At 43.8% G+C, this 24,387-nt stretch overlaps 1 long non-coding RNA gene across 2 annotated transcripts; it reads left to right on the plus strand.

Annotated features, from left to right (window-relative positions):
- The first annotated feature begins 20,612 nt into the window (after nucleotides 1-20,612).
- LOC106578349 (uncharacterized) lies at nucleotides 20,613-24,122 on the plus strand. Of its 2 annotated transcripts, XR_001322429.2 has the most exons (3): nucleotides 20,613-21,964; nucleotides 22,071-22,176; nucleotides 22,289-24,122. It is a non-coding gene; the product is annotated as an uncharacterized lncRNA (long non-coding RNA). The 2 variants fall into 2 exon arrangements; XR_001322428.2 differs by lacking the exon at nucleotides 20,613-21,964 and having other exon boundaries at nucleotides 21,972-22,176.
- The last annotated feature ends 265 nt before the right edge of the window (nucleotides 24,123-24,387 follow it).

Raw genomic sequence — 24,387 nt, forward strand, 5'->3', positions numbered from 1 at the left:
CTCGCGGCTTAAACAATGACGCGGCTAATATATGGATTTTTTCCCGCTCAGTTTTTTGGCGGCATGAAGCTTTCATTAGACCAATGAAATTGCCGAACGGGTTAAGGTCAAACAACTTTTTTGTTTACTGTTTAGATTAAATCGAGCGCTCTCAAACTTCCCATCATTCTGATTACGGTAGTCATTTTGTCACCCTCATCATGGCAAAGACACGGAGAAATGCATATGATGCAGCTTTCAAGTTGAAGGCGATTGATCTGGCTGTTGGAAAAGGAAATAGAGCTGCTGCACGGGAGCTTGGTCTTAATGAGTCGATGATAAGACGTTGGAAATAGCAGCATTAGGAATTGACTCAGTGCAAAAAGACAACTAAAGCTTACTGCTAATTTTTTTATTTTTTGTTACAAGCCGTGTTTCGTTAAAGCCTGTGTAAAGTTCATTTGCTTCAATGTACCGGTAGGCACCTGCGGCTTATAGACATGTGCGGCTTATTTATGTTCAAAATAATATATATTTTTTAATTCAGTGGGTGCGGCTTATTCAGTGGGTGCGGCTTATAGTTAGGGGGAGTGATGAGCTCTACAGCAGAGTCTCACAACTCAATCGCTGGTTGAAAACTGTTTTCTGCCCCTCCCAAAAGATAGAATTTGTAGATAATTGGCCCTCTTTCTGGGACTCACCCACAAACAGGACCAAGCCTGGCCTGTTGAGGAGTGACGGACTCCATCCTAGCTGGAGGGGTGCTCTCATCTTATCTACGAACATAGACAGGGCTCTAACTCCTCTAGCTCCACAATGAAATAGGGTGCAGGCCAGGCAGCGGGCTGTTAGCCAGCCTGCCAGCTTAGTAGAGTCTGCCACTAGCACAGTCAGCGTAGTCAGCTCAGCTTTTCCCATTGAGACCATGTCTGTGCCTCGATCTAGGTTGGGCAAAATTAAAAATGGCGGTGTTCGCTTTAGCAATCTCACTAGTATAAAGACCTCCTCCATTCCTGTCATTATTGAAAGAGATTGTGATACCTCACATCTCAAAATTGGGTTACTTAATGTTAGATCCCTCACTTCTAAGGCAGTTATAGTCAATGAACTAATCACTGATCATAATCTTGATGTGATTGGCCTGACTGAAACATGGCTTAAGCCTGATGAATTTACTGTGTTAAATGAGGCCTCACCCCCTGGTTACACTAGTGACCATATCCCCCGCGCAAAGGCGGAGGTGTTGCTAACATTTACGATAGCAAATTTCAATTTACAAAAAAAAAAACAATTTGAGCTTCTATTCATGAAATCTATGCAGCCTACTCACTCACTTTTTATAGCTACTGTTTAACGGCCTCCTGGGCCATATGCAGTGTTCCTCACTGAGTTCCCTGAATTCCTATCGGATCTTGTAGTCATAGCAGATAATATTCTAATTTTTGGTGACTTTAACATTCACATGGAAAAGTCCACAGACCCACTCCAAAAGGCTTTCGGAGCCATCATCGACTCAGTGGGTTTTGTCCAACATGTCTCTGGACCTACTCACTGCCACAGTCATACTCTGGACCTAGTTTTGTCCCATGGAATAAATGTTGTGGATCTTAATGTTTTTCCTCATAATCCTGGATTATCGGACCACCATTTTATTGCGTTTGCAATCGCAACAAATAATCTGCTCAGACCCCAACCAAGGAGCATTAACCTGTTGGGTCTAGGGGGCAGCATTTGCACGTCTGGATAAAAAAAATGTACCCGATTTAATCTGGTTACTAATCCTACCCAGTAACTAGAATATGCATATACTTATTATATATGGATAGAAAACACTCTAAAGTTTCCAAAACTGTTTGAATGGTGTCTGTGAGTATAACAGAACTCATTTGGCAGGCAAAACCCTGAGACATTTTCTGACAGGAAGTGGATACCTGATGTGTTGTATTGACTTTAAACCTATCCCATTGAAAAACACAGGGGTTTAGGAATATTTTGGCACTTCCTATTGCTTCCACTAGATGTCACCAGCCTTTACAAAGTGTTTTGAGTCTTCTGGAGGGAGATCTGACCGAACAAGAGCCATGGAACGGTGATGTCCCATTAGACACCTGGCGCGCTACTTCATGTTGGGTACCCTCGTTCCAATACGTTATAAAAGACTATGCATTCGTCCACCTTGAATATTATTCATGTTCTGGTTAAAAAAGGCCCTAATGATTTATGCTATACAACGTTTGACATGTTTGAACGAACGGAAATATATTTTTTCCCCTCGTTCATGACGAGAAGTCCGGCTGGCTTACATCATGTGCTAACGAGACGGAGATTTTTGGACATAAATGATGAGCTTTTTTGAACAAAACTACATTCGTTATGGACCTGTGATACCTGGAAGTGACATCTGATGAAGAGAATCAAAGGTAATGGATTATTTACATAGTATTTTCGATTTTAGATCTCCCCAACATGACGTCTAGTCTGTATCGCAACGCGTATTTTTCTGGGCACAGTGCTCAGATTATTGCAAAGTGTGATTTCCCAGTAAGGTTATTTTTAAATCTGGCAAGTTGATTGCGTTCAAAAGATGTAAATCTATAATTCTTTAAATGACAATATAATATTTTACCAATGTTTTCTAATTTTAATTATTTAATTTGTGACGCTGACTTGACTGCCGGTTATTGGAGGGAAACGATTTCCTCAACATCAATGCCATAGTAAAACGCTGTTTTTGGATATAAATATCAACTTGATAGAACTAAAAATGCATGCATTGTCTAACATAATGTCCTAGGAGTGTCATCTGATGGAGATTGTAAAAGGTTAGTGTATCATTTTAGCTGGTTTTATGGTTTTGGTGACCCTGTCTTTGACTTGACAAAACATTACACACAACTCTTGTAAATGTACTGTCCTAACATACTCTAAATTTATGCTTTCGCCGTAAAACCTTTTTGAAATCGTAAAACGTGGTTAGATTAAGGAGATGTTTATCTTTCAAATGGTGTAACATAGTTGTATTTTTGAAAAATTTGAATTTTGACATTTATTTGGATTCAAATTTGCCGCTCTTGAAATGCACCTGCTGTTGATGGAGTGCACCACGGGTGGCACGCTAGCGTCCCACCTAGCCCCAAGAGGTTAAAAGTCGTGCTATAAATTCTCAGACAACCCAAAGATTCCTTGAGGCCCTTCCAGACTCCCTCTGCCTACCCAAGGACGTCAGAGGACAAAAATCAGTTAACCACCTAACCGAGGAACTCAATTTAACCTTGCGCAATACCCTAGATGCAGTTGCACCCCTAAAAATTAAAAGCATCTGTCATAAGAAACTAGCTCCCTGGTATACAGAAAATACACGAGCTCTGAAGCAAGCTTCCAGAAAATTGGAACGGATATGGCGCCACACCAAACTGGAAGTCTTCCGACTAGCTTGGAAAGACAGTACCGTGCAGTATCGAAGAGCCCTCACTGCTGCTCGATCATCCTATTTTTCCAACTTAATTGAGGAAAATAAGAACAACCCGAAATGTCTTTTTGATACTGTCGCAAAGCTAACTAAAAAGCAGCCTTCGCAAATGGAGGATGGCTTTCACTTCAGCAGTAATAAATTTATGAACTTCTTTGAGGAAAAGATCATGATCATTAGAAAGCAAATTACGGACTCCTCTTTAACCTGTTAGGGCTAGGTGGCAGTATTTACACCGCCGGATAAAAAACGTACCCGATTTAATCTGGTTACCACTCCTACCCAGTAACTAGAATATGCATATACTTATTACATATGGATAGAAAACACCCTAAAGTTTCTAAAACTGTTTGAATGGTGTCTGTGAGTATAACAGAACTCATTTGGCAGGCAAAAATGTGAGAAGGTTTCATTCAGAAAGTGGCCTGTCTGACAAGGTGTCGTTCTTCTTGTCTCTGTTTATTGAAGAGTGAGGATCTTAGCTGTCCCGTGACACTTCCTACGGCTGCCATAGGGTCTCAGAAGGCGGTAAAAAGCTGAATCGTGGCTTTGCAGGCTCTGGCTGAAAAAAAGTAGCGCGTTTGGGTAGTGGCTGGTTACAGTACTGTGAGACTCAGGCTCGTGCCCGCGTCGACCGAAAGCTTTGTTTACTTTCCTCTGTTTAGCTAAATGGACATTCCCGGTCGGAATATTATCGCTTTTTTACGAAAAAAATGGCATAAAAATGGATTTTAAACAGCGGTTGACATGCTTCGAAGTACGGTAATGGAATATTTCGATTTTTTTTGTGACATTATATGCTAGCTTGAAAAATGGGTGTCTGATTATTTCTGGCTTGGTACTCTGCTGACATAATCTAATGTTTTGCTTTCGTTGTAAAGCCTTTTTGAAATCGGACAGTGTGGTTAGATTAACGAGAGTCTTGTCTTTAAATAGCTGTAAAATAGTCATATGTTTGAGAAATTGAAGTAATAGGATTTTTAAGGTTTTGAAAATCGCGCCACAGGCTTCAACTGGCTGTTACGTAGGTGGGACGAATTCGTCCCGCCTAGCCCAGAGAGGCTAAATCTGGGTATTCCTCCAAAGCTCCATTGTCCTGAGTCTACACAACTCTGCCAGGACCTAGGATCAAGGGAGATACTAAAGTGTTTTAGTACTATATCTCTTGACACAATGATGAAAATAATCATGGCCTCCAAACCCTCAAGCTGCATACTGGACCCTATTCCAACTAAACTACTGAAAGAGCTGCTTCCTGTGCTTGGCCCTCCTATGTTGAGCATAATAAACGGCTCTCTATCCACCAGATGTGTACCAAACTCACTAAAAGTGGCAGTAATAAAGCCTCTCTTGAAAAAGCCGAATCTTGACCCAGAAATGATAAAAAATATCGGCCTATATCGAATCTTCCATTCCTCTCAATTTTTTTTGAAAAAGCTGTTGCACAGCAACTCACTGCCTTCCTGAAGACAAACAATGTATACGAAACGCTTCAGTCTGGTTTCAGACCCCATCATAGCACTGAGACTGCACTTGTGAAGGTGGTAAATGACCTTTTAATGACGTCAGACCGAGGCTCTGCATCTGTCCTCGTGCTCCTAGATCTTAGTGCCGCTTTTGATACCATCGATCACCACATTCTTTTGGAGAGATTGGAAACCCAAACTGGTCTACATGGACGAGTTCTGGCCTGGTTTAGATCTTATCTGTCGGAAAGATATCAGTTTGTCTCTGTGAATGGTTTGTCCTCTGACAAATCAATTGTAAATTTCGGTGTTCCTCAAGGTTCCGTTTTAGGACCACTATTGTTTTCACTATATATTTTACCTCTTGGGGATGTCATTCGAAAACATAATGTTAAATTTCACTGCTATGCGGACGACACACAGCTGTACATTTCAATGAAACATGGTGAAGCCCCAAAATTGCCCTCGCTAGAAGCCTGTGTTTCAGACATAAGGAAGTGGATGGCTGCAAACTTTCTACTTTTAAACTCGGACAAAACAGAGATGCTTGTTCTAGGTCCCAAGAAACAAAGAGATCTTCTGTTGAATCTGACAATTAATCTGGATGGTTGTACAGTCGTCTCAAATAAAACTGAAGGACCTCGGCGTTACTCTGGACCCTCTCTTTTGATGAACATATCAAGACTGTTTCAAGGACAGCGTTTTTCCATCTACGTAACATTGCAAAAATCAGAAACTTTCTGTCCAAAAATGATGCAGAAAAATTAATCCATGCTTTTGTTACTTCTAGGCTGGACTACTGCAATGCTCTACTTTCCGGCTACCCGGATAAAGCACTAAACAAACTTCAGTTAGTGCTAAATACGGCTGCTAGAATCCTGACTAGAACCAAAAAATTTGATCATATTACTCCAGTGCTAGCCTCCCTACACTGGCTTCCTGTTAAGGCAAGGGCTGATTTCAAGGTTTTACTGCTAACCTACAAAGCATTACATGGGCTTGCTCCTACCTATCTTTCCGATTTGGTCCTGCCGTACATACCTACACGTACGCTACGGTCACAAGACACAGGCCTCCTAATTGTCCCTAGAATTTCTAAGCAAACGGCTGGAGGTAGGGCTTTCTCCTATAGAGCTCCATTTTTATGGAATGGTCTGCCTACCAATGTGAGAGACGCAGACTCAGTCTCAACCTTTAAGTCTTTACTGAAGACTTATCTCTTCAGTAGGTCCTATGATTAAGTATAGTCTGGCCCAGGAGTGTGAAGGTGAACGGAAAGGCTGGAGCAACGAACCGCCCTTGCTGTCTCTGCCTTGCCGGTTCCCCTCTTTCCACTGGGATTCTCTGCCTCTAACCCTTTTACAGGGGCTGAGTCACTGGCTTACTGGTGTTCTTCCATGCCGTCCATGGGAGGGGTGCGTCACTTGAGTGGGTTGAGTCACTGACGTGGTCTTCCTGTCTGGGTTGGCGCCCCCCCTTGGGTTGTGCCGTGGCGGAGATCGTTGTGGGCTATACTCAGCCTTGTCTTAGGACGGTAAGTTGGTGGTTGGAGACATCCCTCTAGTGGTGTGGGGGCTGTGCTTTGGCAAAGTGGGTGGGGTTATATCCTGCCTGTTTGGCCCTGTCCGGGGGTATCATCGGATGGGGCCACAGTGTCTTCTGATCCCTCCTGTCTCAGCCTCCAGTATTTATGCTGCAGTAGTTTATGTGTCGGGGGGCTAGGGTCAGTCTGTTACATCTGGAGTATTTCTCTTGTCTTATCCGGTGTCCTGAGTGAATTTAAATATGCTCTCTCTAATTCTCTCTTTCTGTCTTTCTCTCGGAGGACCTGAGCCCTAGGACCATGCCTCAGGACTACCTGGTATGATGACTCCTTGCTGTCCCCAGTCCACCTGGCCGTGCTGCTGCTCCAGTCTCAACTGTTCTGCCTGCGGCTATGGAACCCTGACCTGTTCACCGGACGTGCTTGTTGCACCCTCGACAACTACTATGATTATTATTATTTGACCATGCTGGTCATTTATGAACATTTTAACATCTTAACCATGTCCTGTTATAATATCCACCCTGCACAGCCAGAAGAGGACTGACCACCCCTCATCGCCTGGTTCCTCTCTAGGTTTCTTCCTAGGTTTTTGGCCTTTCTAGGGAGTTTTTCCTAGGGAGTTTTTCCTAGGCACCGTGCTTCTTTCACATGCATTGCTTGCTGTTTGGGGTTTTAGGCTGGGTTTCTGTACAGCACTTTGAGATATCAGCTGATGTACGAAGGGCTATATAAATAAATTTGATTTGATTTTGATTTGATTTATATTCAGGTGCGCTTAATAGTCCGGAAATTACGGTAATGAACATGCGCCTGTGGCACGGTTATTAAGACACTAATGGCTTACAGACAGTAGGCAATTAAGGTCACAGTTATGAAAGCTTAGGACACTAAAGAGGCCTTTCTACTGACTGAAAAACACCAAAAGAAAGATGCCCAGGGTCCCTGCTCATCTGCGTGGACATGCCTTGGGCATGCTGCAAGGAGGCATGAGGACTGCAGATGTGGCCAGGGCAATAAATTTAAATGTCCGTATTGTGAGATGCCTAAGACAGTGCTACAGGGAGACAGGATGGACAGCTGATCGTCCTCGCAGTGGCAGACCGTCTGTAACAACACCTGCACAGGATCGGTACATCCGAACATCACAGCTGCCCGAGTTACACCGGGAACGCACAATCCCTCCATCAGTGCTCAGACTGTCCGCAATAGGCTGAGAGAGGCTGGACTGAGGGCTTGTAGGCCTGTTGTAAGGCAGGTCCTCACCAGACATCCCAGGCAACAACGTCGCCTATGGGCACAAACCCACCGTTGCTGAACCAGACAGGACTGGCAAAAAGTGCTCTTCACTGACGAGTCGCGGTTTTGTCTTACCATGGGTGATGGTCGGAATCGCGTTTATCGTCAAAGGAATGAGTGTTACACAGAGGTCTGTACTCTGGAGCGGGATCGATTTGGAGGTGGAGGATCAGTCATGGTCTGGGGCGGTGTGTCACAGCATCATCGAACTGAGCTTGTTATCATTGCAGGCAATCTCAACGCTGTGCGTTACAGGGAAGACATACTTCTCCCTCATGACATGACCCTCCAGCATGACAATGACACCAGCCATATTGCTTGTTCTGTGCGTGATTTCCTGCAAGACAGGGATGTCAGTGTTCTGCCATGGCCAGCGAAAAGCCCGGATCTCAATCCCATTGAGCACGTCTGGGACCTGTTGGATCGGAGGGTGAGGGCTAGGGCCATTCCCCCCAGAAATGTCCGGAACTTGCAGGTGCCTTGGTGGAAGAGTGGGGTAACATCTCACAGCAAATCTGGTGTAGTCCATGAGGAGGAGATGCACTGCAGTACTTAACCTGTTGGGGGTAGGGGGCAGTATTTGCACGGCCGGATAAAAAACGTACCCAATTTAATCTGGTTATTACTACTGCCCAGAAACTAGAATATGCATATAATTATTGTCTTTGGATAGAAAACACCCTAAAGTTTCTAAAACTGTTTGAATGGTGTCTGTGAGTATAACAGAACTCATAAGACAGGCAAAAACCTGAGAAGATTCCTTACAGGAAGTGACCTGTCTGACAAGTTTTTGTTCTTCTTGGCTCTGTTTATTGAAAACTGAGGATCTTTGCTGTAACGTGACACTTCCTACGGCTCCCATAGGCTCTCAGAAGGTGGGAAAAAGCTGAATGATGTAATTCCAGCCACTGGCTGAAAAACATTATCGCCTTTGGTAAGTGCTCTATCAGAGGACAATGGGACGGAGGCGCGTGCACGAGTCGACCCCATGTTTTTATTTTCTCTCTCTTTGAACCTAAACACGCTTTCCCGGTCGGAATATTATCGCTTTTTTACGGGAAAAATGGCATAAAAATTGATTTTAAACAGCGGTTGATATGCTTCGAAGTACGGTAATGGAATATTTATAAATTTTTTGTCACGAAATGCGTCGTGCGAGTCACCCTTCTTTACCATTCGGATAGTGTCTTGAACGCACGAACAAAACAGAGGATATTTGATCATAACTATGGATTATTTTGAACCAAACCAACATTTGTTATTGAAGTAGAAGTCCTGGGAGTGCATTCTGATGAAGAACAGCAAAGGTAATAACATTTTTCTTATAGTAAATCTGACTTTGGTCAGGGCTAAACTTGGTGGGTGTCTAAATATCTACTTAGAATATTGCAAAATGTGCTTTCACCGAAAAGCTATTTTAAAATCGCACATAGCGAGTGCATAGAGGAGTTCTGTATCTATAATTCTTAAAATAATTATGTTTTTTGTGAATGTTTATCATGAGTAATTTAGTAAATTCACCGGAAGTTTGCGGGGGGTATGCTAGTTCTGAACGTCACATGCTAATGTAAAAAGCTGGTTTTTGATATAAATATGAACTTGATTGAACAAAACATGCATGTATTGTATAACATAATGTCCTAGGGTTGTCATCTGATGAAGATCATCAAAGGTTAGTGCTGCATTTAGCTGTGGTTTGGGTTTATGTGACATTATATGCTAGCTTGAAAAATGGGTGTCTGATTATTTCTGGCTTGGTACTCTGCTGACATAATCTAATGTTTTGCTTTCGTTGTAAAGCATTTTTGAAATCGGACAGTGTGGTTAGATTAACGAGAGTCTTGTCTTTAAAATGGTGTAAAATAGTAATATGTTTGAGAAATTGAAGTAATAGCATTTCTAAGGTATTTGAATAACGCGCCACGGGATTCAACTGGCTGTTGAGTAGGTGGGACGATTTCGTCCCGCCGACCCTAGAGAGGTTAATGCAGCTGGTGGCCACACCAGATACTGACTGTTACTTTTGATTTTGACCCCCCCCCCCCCGCCCCTTGTTCAGGGACACATTATTCCATTTCTGTTAGTCACGTCTGTGGAACTTGTTCAGTTTATGTCTCAGTTGTTCAATGTTGTAATGTTTATACAAATATTTACACATGTTAAGTTTGCTGAAAATAAACACAATTGACAGTGAGAGGACGGTTCTTTTTTTGCTGAGTTTATGTACACTGCTCAAAAAAGATAAAGGGAACAGTAAAATAACACATCTTAAATCTGAATGAATGAAATAATCTTATTAAATACTTTTTCTTTACATAGTTGAATGTGCTGACAACAAAATCACACAAAAATAATCAATGGAAATCCAATTTATCAACCCATGGAGGTCTGGATTTGGAGTCACACTCAAAATTAAAGTGGAAAACCACACTACAGGCTGATCCAACTTTGATGTAATGTCCTTAAAACAAGTCAAAATGAGGCTCAGTAGTGTGTGTGGCCTCCACTACAATGCCTGGGCATGCTCCTGATGAGGTGGCGGCTGGTCTCCTGAGGGATCTCCTCCCAGACCTGGACTAAAGCATCCGCTAACTCCTTGACAGTCTGTGGTGCAACGTGGCGTTGGTGGATGGAGCGAGACATGATGTCCCAGATGTGCTCAATTGGATTCAGGTCTGTAAGCACAACCCCCACCTGTGGATGTCGGGCCCTCATACCACGGGCTCTCATGTAGTCTGTTTCTGACCGTTTGAGCAGACACATGCACATTTGTGGCCTGCTGGAGGTCATTTTACAGGGCTCTGGCAGTGCTCCTCCTGCTCCTCCTTGCACAAAGGCGGAGGTAGTGGTCCTGCTGCTGGGTTGTTGCCCTCCTACGGCCTCCTCCACATCTCCTGATGTACTGGCCTGTCTCCTGGTAGCACCTCCATGCTCTGGACACTACGCTGACAGACACAGCAAACCTTCTTGCCACAGCTCGCATTGATGCGCCATCCTGGATGAGCTGCACTACCTGAGCCACTTGTGTGGGTTGTAGACTCCGTCTCATGCTACCACTAGAGTGAAAGCACCGCCAGCATTCAAAAGTGACCAAAACATCAGCCAGGAAGCATAGGAACTGAGAAGTGGTCTGTGGTCACCACCTGCAGAACCACTCCTTTATTGGGGGTGTCTTGCTAATTGCCTATAATTTCCACCTGTTGTCTATTCCATTTGCACAACAGCATGTGAAATTTATTGTCAATCAGTGTTGCTTACTAAGTGGACAGTTTGATTTCACAGAAGTGTGATTGACTTGAGTTACATTGTGAAACATGGATTACCACAGATAACACTGCTACTCCTACTGCTCTCTCCTCGTCTGCACCCCGTGTTCCCGCATACCCCGAGAGCATCTGGCCAGCGGGGTGGTGGCAATGGAATCCTCATCTCTCCCAAGTGGACATTCTCTCTTTCTCCCCTGACCCATCTGTCTATCTCCTCATTTGAATTCCATGCTGTCACAGTTACCAGCCCTTTCAAGCTTAACATCCTTATAATTTATCGCCCTCCAGGTTCCCTTGGAGAGTTCATCAATGAGCTTGACGTCTTGATAAGTTCCTTTCCTGAGGATGGCTCACCTCTCACAGTTCTGGGTGACTTTAACCTCCCCACGTCTACCTTTGACTCATTCCTCTCTGCCTCCTTCTTTCCACTCCTCTCCTCTTTTGACCTCACCCTCTCACCTTCCCCCCCTACTCACAAGGCAGGCAATACGCTTGACCTCATCTTTACTAGATGCTGTTCGTCCACTAATCTCATTGCAACTCCCCTCCAAGTCTCCGACCACTACCTTGTATCCTTTTCCCTCTCGCTCTCATCCAACACTTCTCACTCTGCCCCTACTCGGATGGTATTGTGCCGTCCCAACCTTCGTTCTCTCTCTCCCGCTACTCTCTTCTCTTCCATCCTATCATCTCTTCCCTCTGCTCAAACCTTCTCCAACCTATCCCCTGATTCTGCCTCCTATACCCTCCTCTCCTCCCTTTCTGCATCCTTTGATTCTCTATGTCCCCTATCCTCCAGGCCGGCTCGGTCCTCCCCTCCTGCTCCGTGGCTCGACGACTCATTGCGAGCTCACAGAACAGGGCTCCGGGCAGCCGAGCGGAAATGGAGGAAAACTCGCTTCCCTGCGGACCTGGCATCCTTTCACTCCCTCCTCTCTACATTTTCCTCTTCTGTCTCTGCTGCTAAAGCCACTTTCTACCACTCTAAATTCCAAGCATCTGCCTCTAACCCTAGGAAGCTCTTTGCCACCTTCTCCTCCCTCCTGAATCCTCCTCCCCCTCCTCCTCCCTCTCTGCGGATGACTTCGTCAACCATTTTGAAAAGAAGGTCGACGACATCCGATCCTCGTTTGCTAAGTCAAACGACACCGCTGGTCCTGCTCACACTGCCCTACCCTGTGCTTTGACCTCTTTCTCCCCTCTCTCTCCAGATGAAATCTCGCGTCTTGTGATGGCCGGCCGCCCAACAACCTGCCCGCTTGACCCTATCCCCTCCTCTCTTCTCCAGACCATTTCCGGAGACCTTCTCCCTTACCTCACCTCGCTCATCAACTCATCCTTGACCGCTGGCTACGTCCCTTCCGTCTTCAAGAGAGCGAGAGTTGCACCCCTTCTGAAAAAACCTACACTCGATCCCTCCGAAGTCAACAACTACAGACCAGTATCCCTTCTTTCTTTTCTCTCCAAAACTCTTGAACGTGCCGTCCTTGGCCAGCTCTCCTGCAATCTCTCTCAGAATGACCTTCTTGATCCAAATCAGTCAGGTTTCAAGACTGGTCATTCAACTGAGACTGCTCTTCTCTGTGTCACGGAGGCTCTCCGCGCTGCTAAAGCTAACTCTCTCTCCTCTGCTCTCATCCTCCTAGACCTATCTGCTGCCTTTGATACGGTGAACCATCAGATCCTCCTCTCCACCCTCTCCGAGTTGGGCATCTCCGGCGCGGCCCACGCTTGGATTGCGTCCTACCTGACAGGTCGCTCCTACCAGGTGGCGTGGCAAGAATCTGTCTCCGCACCACGTGCTCTCACCACTGGTGTCCCCCAGGGCTCTGTTCTAGGCCCTCTCCTATTCTCGCTATACACCAAGTCACTTGGCTCTGTCATATCCTCACATGGTCTCTCCTATCATTGCTATGCAGATGACACACAATTAATCTTCTCCTTTCCCCCTTCTGATAACCAGGTGGCGAATCGCATCTCTGCATGTCTGGCAGACATATCAGTGTGGATGACGCATCACCACCTCAAGCTGAACCTCGGCAAGACGGAGCTGCTCTTCCTCCCGGGGAAGGACTGCCCGTTCCATGATCTCGCCATCACGGTTGACAACTCCATTGTGTCCTCCTCCCAGAGTGCTAAGAACCTTGGCGTGACCCTGGACAACACCCTGTCGTTCTCTACTAACATCAAGGCGGTGACCCGATCCTGTAGGTTCATGCTCTACAACATTCGCAGAGTACGACCCTGCCTCACACAGGAAGCGGCGCAGGTCCTAATCCAGGCACTTGTCATCTCCTGTCTGGATTACTGCAACTCGTTGTTGGCTGGGCTCCCTGCATGTGCCATTAAACCCCTACAACTCATCCAGAATGCCGCAGCCCGTCTGGTGTTCAACCTTCCCAAGTTCTCTCACGTCACCCCGCTCCTCCGCTCTCTCCACTGGCTTCCAGGTGAAGCTCGCATCCGCTACAAGACCATGGTGCTTGCCTACGGAGCTGTGAGGGGAACGGCACCTCCGTACCTTCAGGCTCTGATCAGGCCCTACACCCAAACAAGGGCACTGCGTTCATCCACCTCTGGCCTGCTCGCCTCCCTACCTCTGAGGAAGCACAGTTCCCGCTCAGCCCAGTCAAAACTGTTCGCTGCTCTGGCACCCCAATGGTGGAACAAGCTCCCTCACGACGCCAGGACAGCGGAGTCAATCACCACCTTCCGGAGACACCTGAAACCCCACCTCTTTAAGGAATACCTAGGATAGGATAAAGTAATCCTTCTAACCCCCCCCCTTAAAAGATTTAGATGCACTATTGTAAAGTGGTTGTTCCACTGGATATCATAAGGTGAATCCACCAATTTGTAAGTCGCTCTGGATAAGAACGTCTGCTAAATGACTTAAATGTAAATGTGTTGTTTAAGTGTTCCCTTTATTTTTTGAGTAGTGTACATTAATAAATGGAAAATGGCATTACACTAATAAAGGGCTATAAACACAGCATCAATATAAACATACGGCACTGGGCGAGGCTAGCAGAACTTAGGTACAGCCCCCTTAGTTACATGTAGCATGGCTGTGATACCTTATATCATTCCTAGCTCTGGCTGAAACACAGAGAAATATTTTTCACACAAACCATCTACTGTCTCTACAGCTGTTACTCTGTGTACACGTGACCAGTCTAGCTTCAACTGACTGATCCAGTCTCTACCAGGCAGGGCAGAACCATTTCAACTGACTGATCCAGTCTCTACCAGGCAGGGCAGGACCATTTCAACTGACTGATCCAGTCTCTACCAGGCAGGGCAGAACCATTTCAACTGACTGATCCAGTCTCTACCAGGCAGGGCAGAACCATTTCAACTAACTGATCCAGTCTCTACCAGGCAGGGCAGAACCATTTCAACTCACTGATCCAGTCTCTACCAGGCAGGGCAGAACCATTTCAACTGACTGATCCAGTCTCTACCAGGCAGGGCAGAACTATTTCAACTGACTGATCCCGTCTCTACCAGGCAGGGCAGAACCATTTCAACTGACTGATCCAGTCTACCAGGCAGGGCAGAACCATTTCAACTGACTGATCCAGTCTCTACCAGGCAGGGAATAACCATTTCAACTGACTGATCCAGTCTCTACCAGGCAGGGCAGAACCATTTCCTTTTACCACCAGCAAGTCTAACATTTTAGTTCTCCCATTACACTTGACCTTTACTGAGATTTTCCCTCCTAGAACTAGTGACTGTTTACTGTATGTTTTAACATACAATTTGCGGGGCTAAATTTAGCCTTTTTGAACCTGTGGTTGTACAACCTCGTACAACCTCTCTTTTATAACAGACACTGCTACGCCTGTATCAACTTCCATTTTGAGTCTCACATCATCTATCCTTACATACACATAATACGGTTAGTAATGTCTTTACCTGTATCTAATGCAAACAGTTCAGTTCCTTTTATGTTACCCAACTCATAGTCAGTGGTGAAAACGGCTGAGGTCCCTTTATCAGATGTCTGATTTGAGATGTAATGCTCATCACTCTGGCACTTGAGTGCGATGCAATGTTCCTCTCTGTTGCAATGACGTTCTTGTCCTCTCTCTCACTGGTGTGCGTTGCCCTGGTGCTGATCATCGTTGCTCCTCTCGTCTTCCTGCAGTCACAGTAAGGAGGCCTCTTCCTCAGTAGCATCCAGGTGCTTGTTCCATTTCGCTTGCTTTGTGCCATTGTTTCCCACTTGACGCGAGTGGCATGCCCTGGCTATGTGTCCTTTCTTCTTCTACTCCTGACACTCAAATCCTTGTAGCGGCACTCATCTGGCTTGTGCCCATTTCCCGCGCAACGGTAACATGGTTTACCGGTCACCTCCGTTTTCTTGGCAACGCTTTGCTTCAACTGCATTTGCTTTATTTTGTGAAAACAGCTGTGCACCTTTCCTTGTTACTTCAAAAGAAAAGCCCATATCCACAGCCTGTACTAATGTAAAGTCTTTTGTGTGAGTTATGTTGAGTAAACGGTCTCTCAGCTCGGCACTTTTAACACCGCACACATCTATCATGTAATGACTCTTCAAGAAACTGACCAAATTTACATATGGCTGATAGTTTTCTTAAACTAGCCAAGTACTCACTAATCGACTCACCTTCGAGTTGACTCCTTGCATGAAACTTGCATCTTTCAGCAATAAAATTTGTCCTCGTATGTAGGGACTTTTCAACAGCGTGACCAACTCTGTCAACGTTTTTTCACTTGGTTTCTTGTGCGCACATCAGTCCATTAACAAATTGTGAGTCTTTCTCCCAACAATTGTCATTAAAATGGCTTTAGACTTATCATCCTCGAGCCCATTAGCTTCAAAATACTTTTCCAACCTTTCCAAATAGGCTTCAAAACTTTCCTCACTTTCCTCGAAATGATAATCCTCGGCCTTGCCGAACGACATTTTCCATCGAGACTGTCTTGATGGAGCTAGCACTTGCTTGGTCTGTTCCCCTTCGGACAAAAACTCTGGTACCTAGTGCCAATATGTTGCATCCCCAGTTAAAGGAAGCAGATTCTTTTTAGTTATTATAAAGAGAAACTCGACAGTAAAAAGCATTAACATCACGAAGAGGTTTATTTCCAAGATGACAGTGGATACTGCATAGCCGGTTCCAAGCTGAGTCCATCTGCATCCGCTCAAAGGAAACACAATTGAATACCTTGGCCAACAACCAATGAGGCCTGCCAATAAAACTATGTGCATCCAATCAGATACATAATAATCATGCACTGAACGCGTGCATACCATTTCAACCAGGTGTGCATAATAACATGCTGCTTATCTTTCAAACACTACAGTAATTTTGGGGGCGGCAGGTAGCCTAGTGGTTAGAGCGTTGGGTCAGTAACCAGCAGGTAGCCTAGTGGTTAGAGGGGGCGGCAGGTAGCCTAGTGGTTAGAGCGTTGGGTCAGTAACCGAAAGGTTGCTGGCTCGAATCCCCGAGCTGACAATCTGTCGTTCTGCCCCTGAGCAAGGGGCATTGTAAATAAGAATGTTGTTGTTAACTAGCTAAATAAAGGTTAAATTAAAAAAACTATAATTACCTATTATTACACAGCATATAAACCACCCCTGCAATTTACAATTCGATGCACGCACAACATTCAGACATTCTGTCGACAATAAAAAAGTCCCCTTCGGACAACGATAACACTGACCTGAGTGGGCGGGTGCAGTGTCCAGATGTGCATTTCCAAACGCTCTGATTGGTTGGAAATGGGAAGGCTATGGATGAGGGATAACTTAGGTAGGCTGAGCAGCCAAACTAACAGGATTTAAGGGAAACTGAAGTGACTGTGAGGTGAAGTTAGGTAGAGAGGAGAGAAGCAGGATGGCCTTTTTTACAGCCGCCCCAATATTTCTTATGACAATATTAACATCCACAAAACGGCTTCAAAACGGCCTCTAATGGGGGACACAGTACTTAATAATTGTAATCAGAAGATACTATTTACATGTAAATATTATTGGTAACAGAATAAATAGCAGAAGAATAACTGCAGATTTAATAATGCTGCAATTGAAAATTGTACAACCAATGTGGGCTTTATTTTGTACCTTATGTTGTGATTCTCACACTGTTCAAACCCCATAATCGAATAATCAGGTTTTGAAGCTCTCTTAGCCTATAGATCACATATTGCAAACAAATAATCTGAACTAAAAACATTCTATTTGGACTATTTGCTAATCGATTTCCAAAAAAAACACGTTTCTTTTCCACGAACCTGCACATCATCATCTTCTCTCTTTTGTGGCACCAACGTGAGGGGTTATGGGCAGGGGAAACAGTGTTGTAGTCAGTGGAGGCTCCTCAGAGGAAGAAGTGAAGGACCAACCTACTCAGTGAATTTCATAACAATTAAAATAGTAAGACATTTACAGAGTTAACCTTTTTAGATAAAACTACACTAAATATTACATAATTACATAGTAATTGTGACAACTTCCAGAGGACGTCCTCTAACCTATATGAGCATAAACTGACATGTTGTCCATCCAATCAGAAGATCAGAGAATGAATCTAGTACTGAAAGCTACAGCAAGCTAGCACTGCAGCACATAAAAAGTGGTGAGTAGTTGACTCAAAGAGGCAAAGACAATAGTTGTAAGGTTTTGAACAAATTAATTAAGAAAATGAAGAAGCGAGAGAGCAAGAGATTTTCAGTTTCAGTAACTTTTAGCTAGCAAATGCAGCTAGCTAGTTTAGCCTACTCAAACAGAGGGATGCTATGTTAGCTAGCTGGCCATGACTATCCAACACAACACTGGAACTGTTCCAAGTCAAGGTAAGTTTTTGGTTTAACTAATTTATTGCCACGGGGCCCACTGGTGTAAGTGCTAAACTGCTTACTGACTGTACACTGTAAGTAACGTTACTGTATGATTGTAGCGGGTTTACTAACGCGTTAGTTCTATTAGCTATGATGACTATGATGTTACTTTAGCTAATATGGTGACAACGATGTAGGCTGTGTGTAGCGGTTATGATATGGTTTGTAAAGTTTTTTGGGGCTGGTCACATACAGCTGATGTGTTGTCCATTGAAGTCCACAAGTGAAGGGAAAAGGTGAGAGGAGGAAAGTGCATAAATACGAGAAGGAATACAATGTGGCTGCTATGAAAGTGAACTGTGTTTACGCGTGATCAGGGGTATATTAAATAGCCGGTTCTGTTGAAAAACATGTCTTTAACGGAAATAAACATACCTGAATTTGTCCAATAGAAACTCTTGTTTGCAATGATTTTTACCAATATTTAACTAGGCAAGTCAGTTAAGAACAAATTATTATTTACAATACCTTGTTCAGGGGCATAACAACAGATTTTTACCTTGTCAGCTTGGGGATTCAATCCCACCCTAGATCTCACCCTTACACCCTAGATCAGCTAGATGCAGGCAAGAGTGTCACTCTCTGTCGCCTCCAATTTCTCTCGACCTGTCCGCACCTACGTTGTAAACTTTCATTCACACGCTAGGTTGTAGCAACCTCATGATGGGTATAGGGAAAATTTGAGTATCATGTAGTAGCCTACACTTATCGCTGTTACATTGAACGTAATATAAATGTGTCACGACCGTCGTATGAATAATTGGACCAAGCCGCAGCGTGAGTAGAGTTCCACATTTTAATGATGGTGAAACTTTCAAAACAACAAAGATTTAACGACCGTGAAATACGTAGCACACATAGGCACTCATACAAAACAATATCCCACATAGCAGGTGGGAAAAAGGACACACTAAGTATGATCCCCAATTAGAGGTAACGATATTCAGCTGCCTCTAATTGGAAACCATACACACACACCAACATAGAAATATAATACCTAGAAACCCCCCTAGTCACGCCCTGACCTAAAACACCATAGAGAACCCCGAGGGCTCTCTATGGTCAGGGTGTGACAGAATGACAGTCATCCAATATGCTGTAATAGAAATAAGGCCTTGCGCATGAAATAAAAACGTCTTAAACAACACCAACTGCCACTGGTTGCAGTAGTCTAGTGTGTGGTGTGGAAATAATGACAAGTGAACCCTAAAAAAGGGAACCAGACCGAGGAATTCAAGCAACCCGAACTCTCCAGATGGTCTCAGTTTGGTTCGCTTCGGGGGCTCTTTTGAGGGGTCTGAGTTCCTTTGGAGTGTTCACACTTGACAAAAAAATTAAGCGAACCGCACTGAGATCACTAAAATTGTCTGATAGGAACCAAGTGTGAAAACAGCTAAGGCACATTTTGGATAGCAAGCAACCAAACTAGCAAACTTTACTGGGTGTGGAGGCGGTTCAACAAAGCTGAGCTGTGACTGGGTCAGAGATGGTAGAAGATAGTGATGGAGGAGAAACTGAAGCGAGTATGGAGCATAGTGGTGCAAGGAAAGGGGGGAGAGGGAAAGAAAGAGAAGGCAGGAGCAAAAGGGAGTACCGGTAGTAGGGGTGTGAAGGGGAGCGAGAGGTCTATGGACGGGAAGATAATTAAGAAAATGAAGCTAGCAACGTAGTTTCCAACGCCAGTTCATAGGGAGAGAGTGGCGAAGACTAAGGGCAAGCTACACCATGAGGAGATCAATAAGGGCCCAGTTTCCCAAAAGCATCTTTCCTACAACTCCCGAAAATGTAAAATGTATTTCCAAAAACACCACAGAGAGTGAATAGTCGCTAAGTGCGTTGTTGGAGCATGTGTCAATACTGATAGGATCAAAAGAAAGGGTGTACTGGTCTTGGATAGGCTTTCTCCATTCAAATATTTCCTTAACATTAGAATAATTTCATAATACTGACGATGGATCAGCTCCTAGAGAGATATTATCACCTATGGCTGCAAATATTGAGGCAGCTTATTTTTACCCAATAAAAATGCACTAAATCACTGATTTGGCACATCATTGCGCTCGTTAAGCCACACATCATGAAATATATTGAGACAAATTACAGACAGTAGGCTACGAGTAGAAAATTAGAACTCAATTGATTCAACATGAAATGTAGGCCTACTTCAATATGATTGAAATAGACCTATAACCTACTGTTCATTTTAATGCATGTGTAACAGTTTTGCATGTGTAACAGTTTTGCACACATCAACATCTGACACCCTCGAAGTATCGTTACCTATCGCTCCACAAAAGCCGCAGCCCTTTGTTAAGTCGCGTCAATTCGAATCTGGTATCGGAACAAAATAGTCAGCACATAGTAACTTCTGATTTCTTTGTACTTTAATTAATGCAAACACTTGAAGGGTAAATAGGTGGTTCGTATATACAGGGTCGCTGTGTCACCACGCAGGGCAAACAGAGAACTGAGTTACACATCCTTTGCTTTTCATTAAATACTCTGACAGAGATAGTTCCCGCTCACTGCTGGCCTGTCAGAGGGAGGATGAGCGTGGTTTAAACTTACTCATCCTATCGTTGGCGTGCAGGTTGGTCCCAACCTCGAGACGCCTCCTGTTGCCGGGCGTAGTTATTATCTTTGGCAGTTGATTTATCTTGTGACTGCACAATGCACAGTTCTCTAAAACCCCGACACCCCTCTGCATATACATTTCACCCATATCCTGCCCTTATCTTTTAACAAGCTCTTCCACATCCCTGATTCACAGCATCTGCATTCTTTCCATATGACTCACCATCCCATGAGCCCCTTCCTCTCACACAGCAGTATGCTGTTATCATATAGAGTATAAACTTAATATTATAGCATAGCTTCTTTGTTATATTATATAGGTTATGCAAACAAATAGTTGGTCAAACCCTAACACCTTGCAGAGCAAGGGAAACAACTACTTCAAGGTCTCAGAGCAAGTGACGTCACCAATTGAAACGGTATTAGCACGCACCGCTAACTAGCTTGCCATTTCACACCAGTTACACTTGGCAGTCATCTCGGTTTTCTTTCTTGTTTGTATCAATTGCAAAGTGTGTGTGCGCGTGTGCATGTGTGAGTGAGAGAGAGTGAGGCAGGCGTTTTCAAGTGAAAAGTTAATAACAATGATTTTGGGAAACAGCTCAGAGATTTAACGATGCTCCTACGAAGGTTCTAACGAGGAACTTAGCCTTAAGATGCTTTTGGGAAACTGGGCCCAGGTGAGGAGCATAAAGTGACTCTGAAGTTTGAGGAGGAATGGGGGAGTTCGAACTATGAATCCGATTAGGTTGACTGTGATAAAAGATTTGATTGGGGAAGTTGTCAATGCTAAAGTGTTAAGAAATGGGAGCTGTGAGTAGGCAGGGCAAACCCATTGAGCTGTTGAAACTACTACAACTAAAAAAAAACATGGTAATCAGAGATTTTTACATCACTGTTTAGAGGACACCCTGCAGAACACAGTCAGCTACATTTTGGAATGTTGCATTTTGATATGAGGGTCACGAGAAAACAGAAGAAACCTGAACACTGCTCTTGCTTGTATCACTGCTCTTTATTAAGCTAACGTATCGGCCTCAAGTTCTTCGTCAGATATTGGTTTACTTTAGGTAATATATGTGATGTCACGATAAAATGTGTTAATATTTGTACGAAAACAGCATTTAACAGTTAGCTAGCTTGATGCTAACCAAATTTAGCTTGGCTAAGCACTAGTTAGCTCTTGGCTAGTTGGTTTCAGTCAATGTTAGCTTACATGTTAGTGGTTAATAATGTAATGGTTGTAGCATTGTTTCGCATAGACCTTCAGTAATTTATAGTTAAAAAAAAAAAATGACACTGATAGTACAGAGAGTTATATATAATGTGAATGTGTAGATGTATAGTGACGCCATGGGCAAGTCCCTTGACAGGTACGAGGAATGATGGGAGGACAATATGAAGGTAATTATCTTTCCACACAACAGCAGCGTCCAGGCCTCCAGAGTACTCACCCTATCGCCAGCTGTATGGACGGGAGCCGCAGCTGTTTACTGAGGTATACAATGCAATTGTATATACAATTATTGCATATACTGTAGTATAAAAAAATTGTGATTGACTTAGTGTTTGTCTATTTCTATTTTTGTATAACGTACTTTGAGATCACTGAAACTCCACCTGATGTGGTGGAAGTTGTCGAACCAGATCAGAACGCCTTCGAGGACCACCGTCAGGCACAGACTGAAGGATGTGGAGGTTTCTGACTAGGTAAAAATGATTGTCCACTGTTGATTTATTTTTTGGCCTTCCAAGAGATCTATAAGATATGTATTTGTAATAATAGGAAATATAATTGCATTTATTTCTATTATCAATCAAGGTGAGACTGAACAAAGACAAGGCGCAGGAGAAACAGAAGAGCCACTGGAGGAGAATCAAGGGGACCAAGTGCTTCGACATCCGGGCGAATGACTTGGCTTGGAAGAAGGACAAAAGGAAGGCGAGACCTGGGAAATATTGCTGCTCTTTCGCTCCTAGCTGGGGTCACCATCCGTTGAGGTGGATATAAAAATCTCAGATGATAACTATTTGTATTTGCCACCTCGTGATGGGCAGCATCGCCATGCTGTCAGCAGTACCAACTCTGGCCCAGGGGTTTCTCCAAATAGTCAATCTCAAGGTTAACCACTGGGTCACATTAAGTAACCGCCGCTTCCAGGTAGGTATAGTTAAGGTGTATGACTCCAGTGGTTATGACACCACCCCGGGAGTTTCTCACAACTCATATTTTCCAGGGACCATCCCTTACCTCCCTCATCAACCTCACTAACAAAAAATGACATACAGGTATCCTTTCTTTTCTGTCTGTCATTAACATTATTTAATGTCTAAACAAACATTTAAATTAACTGTATTATTACATACCTGATAAATCTGTAACCTGTTTTTGCTTGTTTACGTCTGTCTCCTACCCTGTTCTCTTTACTCTGCTCCTGTTCTCCAGGAGCTAGGGGTTCTGCCCAACATCCAGACCCACCTGATGTCCTCCATTACCTGTTCTCCAGGACCTAGGGGTTCTGCCCAACATCCAGACCCACCTGATGTCCTCCATTACCTGTTCTCCAGGACCTAGGGGTTCTGCCCAACATCCATACCCACCTGATGTCCTCCATTACCTGTTCTCCAGGACCTAGGGGTTCTGCCCAACATCCAGACCCACCTGATGTCCTCCATTACCTGTTCTCCAGGACCTAGGGGTTCTGCCCAACATCCAGACCCACCTGATGTCCTCCATTACCTGTTCTCCAGGACCTAGGGGTTCTGCCCAACATCCAGATCCACCTGATGTCCTCCATTACCTGTTCTCCAGGACCTAGGGGTTCTGCCCAACATCCAGACCCACCTGATGACCTCCATTATCAACCACCCTCCAACTTTTCATTATATCAGCTACTGTTATTGTCATGTTGTCATTATTTGCTAAGAAAGAGCAAGAAAACTATCAGACTTGGCACATAATGTGAGATGCACAGATTAGCTAAAAACACTAGCACTGCAAACACTCAGAACAAAGAGAGCAGCAGTGCCTGGACTTTTGCAGTCTCCCTCTTCGAGCCCCCTTCCGAGACTGACTGCCTGTTGAAAACAAGTGACCGGCAGAACCTCCCATCCACACAGCACCCACCTCCTCTCTATTCCACACACCATAATTCAGTTTTTCAGTCTTTGATGGCCATGTGAGTATGCAAAAAAATCTGTGAAAGTAAATTGACAGAAATGTACCAAAAAATATCAACGTTTATATATTTAAATCTAAAATATTGTTTTTCACAGCTGTTTCATAAAGTGTTCATTATTGTAAATTGTAACGTATCCCTTGATGGTATTTGTTAGTTCAACATGAATTATTGTTGTATCATAGGACATACAATAGATATATATTCAACCACAAGGATGTACTAATGAGCTATGGTTTTATTAAAATGTATAAAATTATTAAAATATTATTTCAGTGTAGATAAGGGAAGGTCTGTTTAAAATGAAAACATGCCAGCTAGACAAGCCAGTGTATTAATCAAATGTGCATATGAATGGAGTGGAAATTAGCTGACTTTGTGATCTGTAAGGAAAGCAACGATAATGTGTGGGGGGGCATCGAAATGATATTATTTATCCCCGATAACTGTTTATTCATTAAAAAAAAACAATCACAATGCTATGGCCTATGCAAATGAATAGGAAAACAAAAGCTTATTATATATTTTTTGTATATTTTATTTGAAAGGATTTTCGTTTGCAATTTAGTACAAAACAAAAGCACACAAGAAACAAAAATGAAAAAAAAAACACAGCTGCCAGACATATGAAATTAAGTATTGCATAGGCAAGACATGGGACAAGAATAGAGCAACAATGACAGTTACAACAACAGTAAGTGTACCTAGTCAGTTTTCACAGTCAGTCTCTGTCCAGATGGTC

Source organism: Salmo salar, chromosome ssa19 (genome assembly GCF_905237065.1).
Source record: "Salmo salar chromosome ssa19, Ssal_v3.1, whole genome shotgun sequence".
Taxonomy (NCBI): Eukaryota; Metazoa; Chordata; class Actinopteri; order Salmoniformes; family Salmonidae; genus Salmo; species Salmo salar.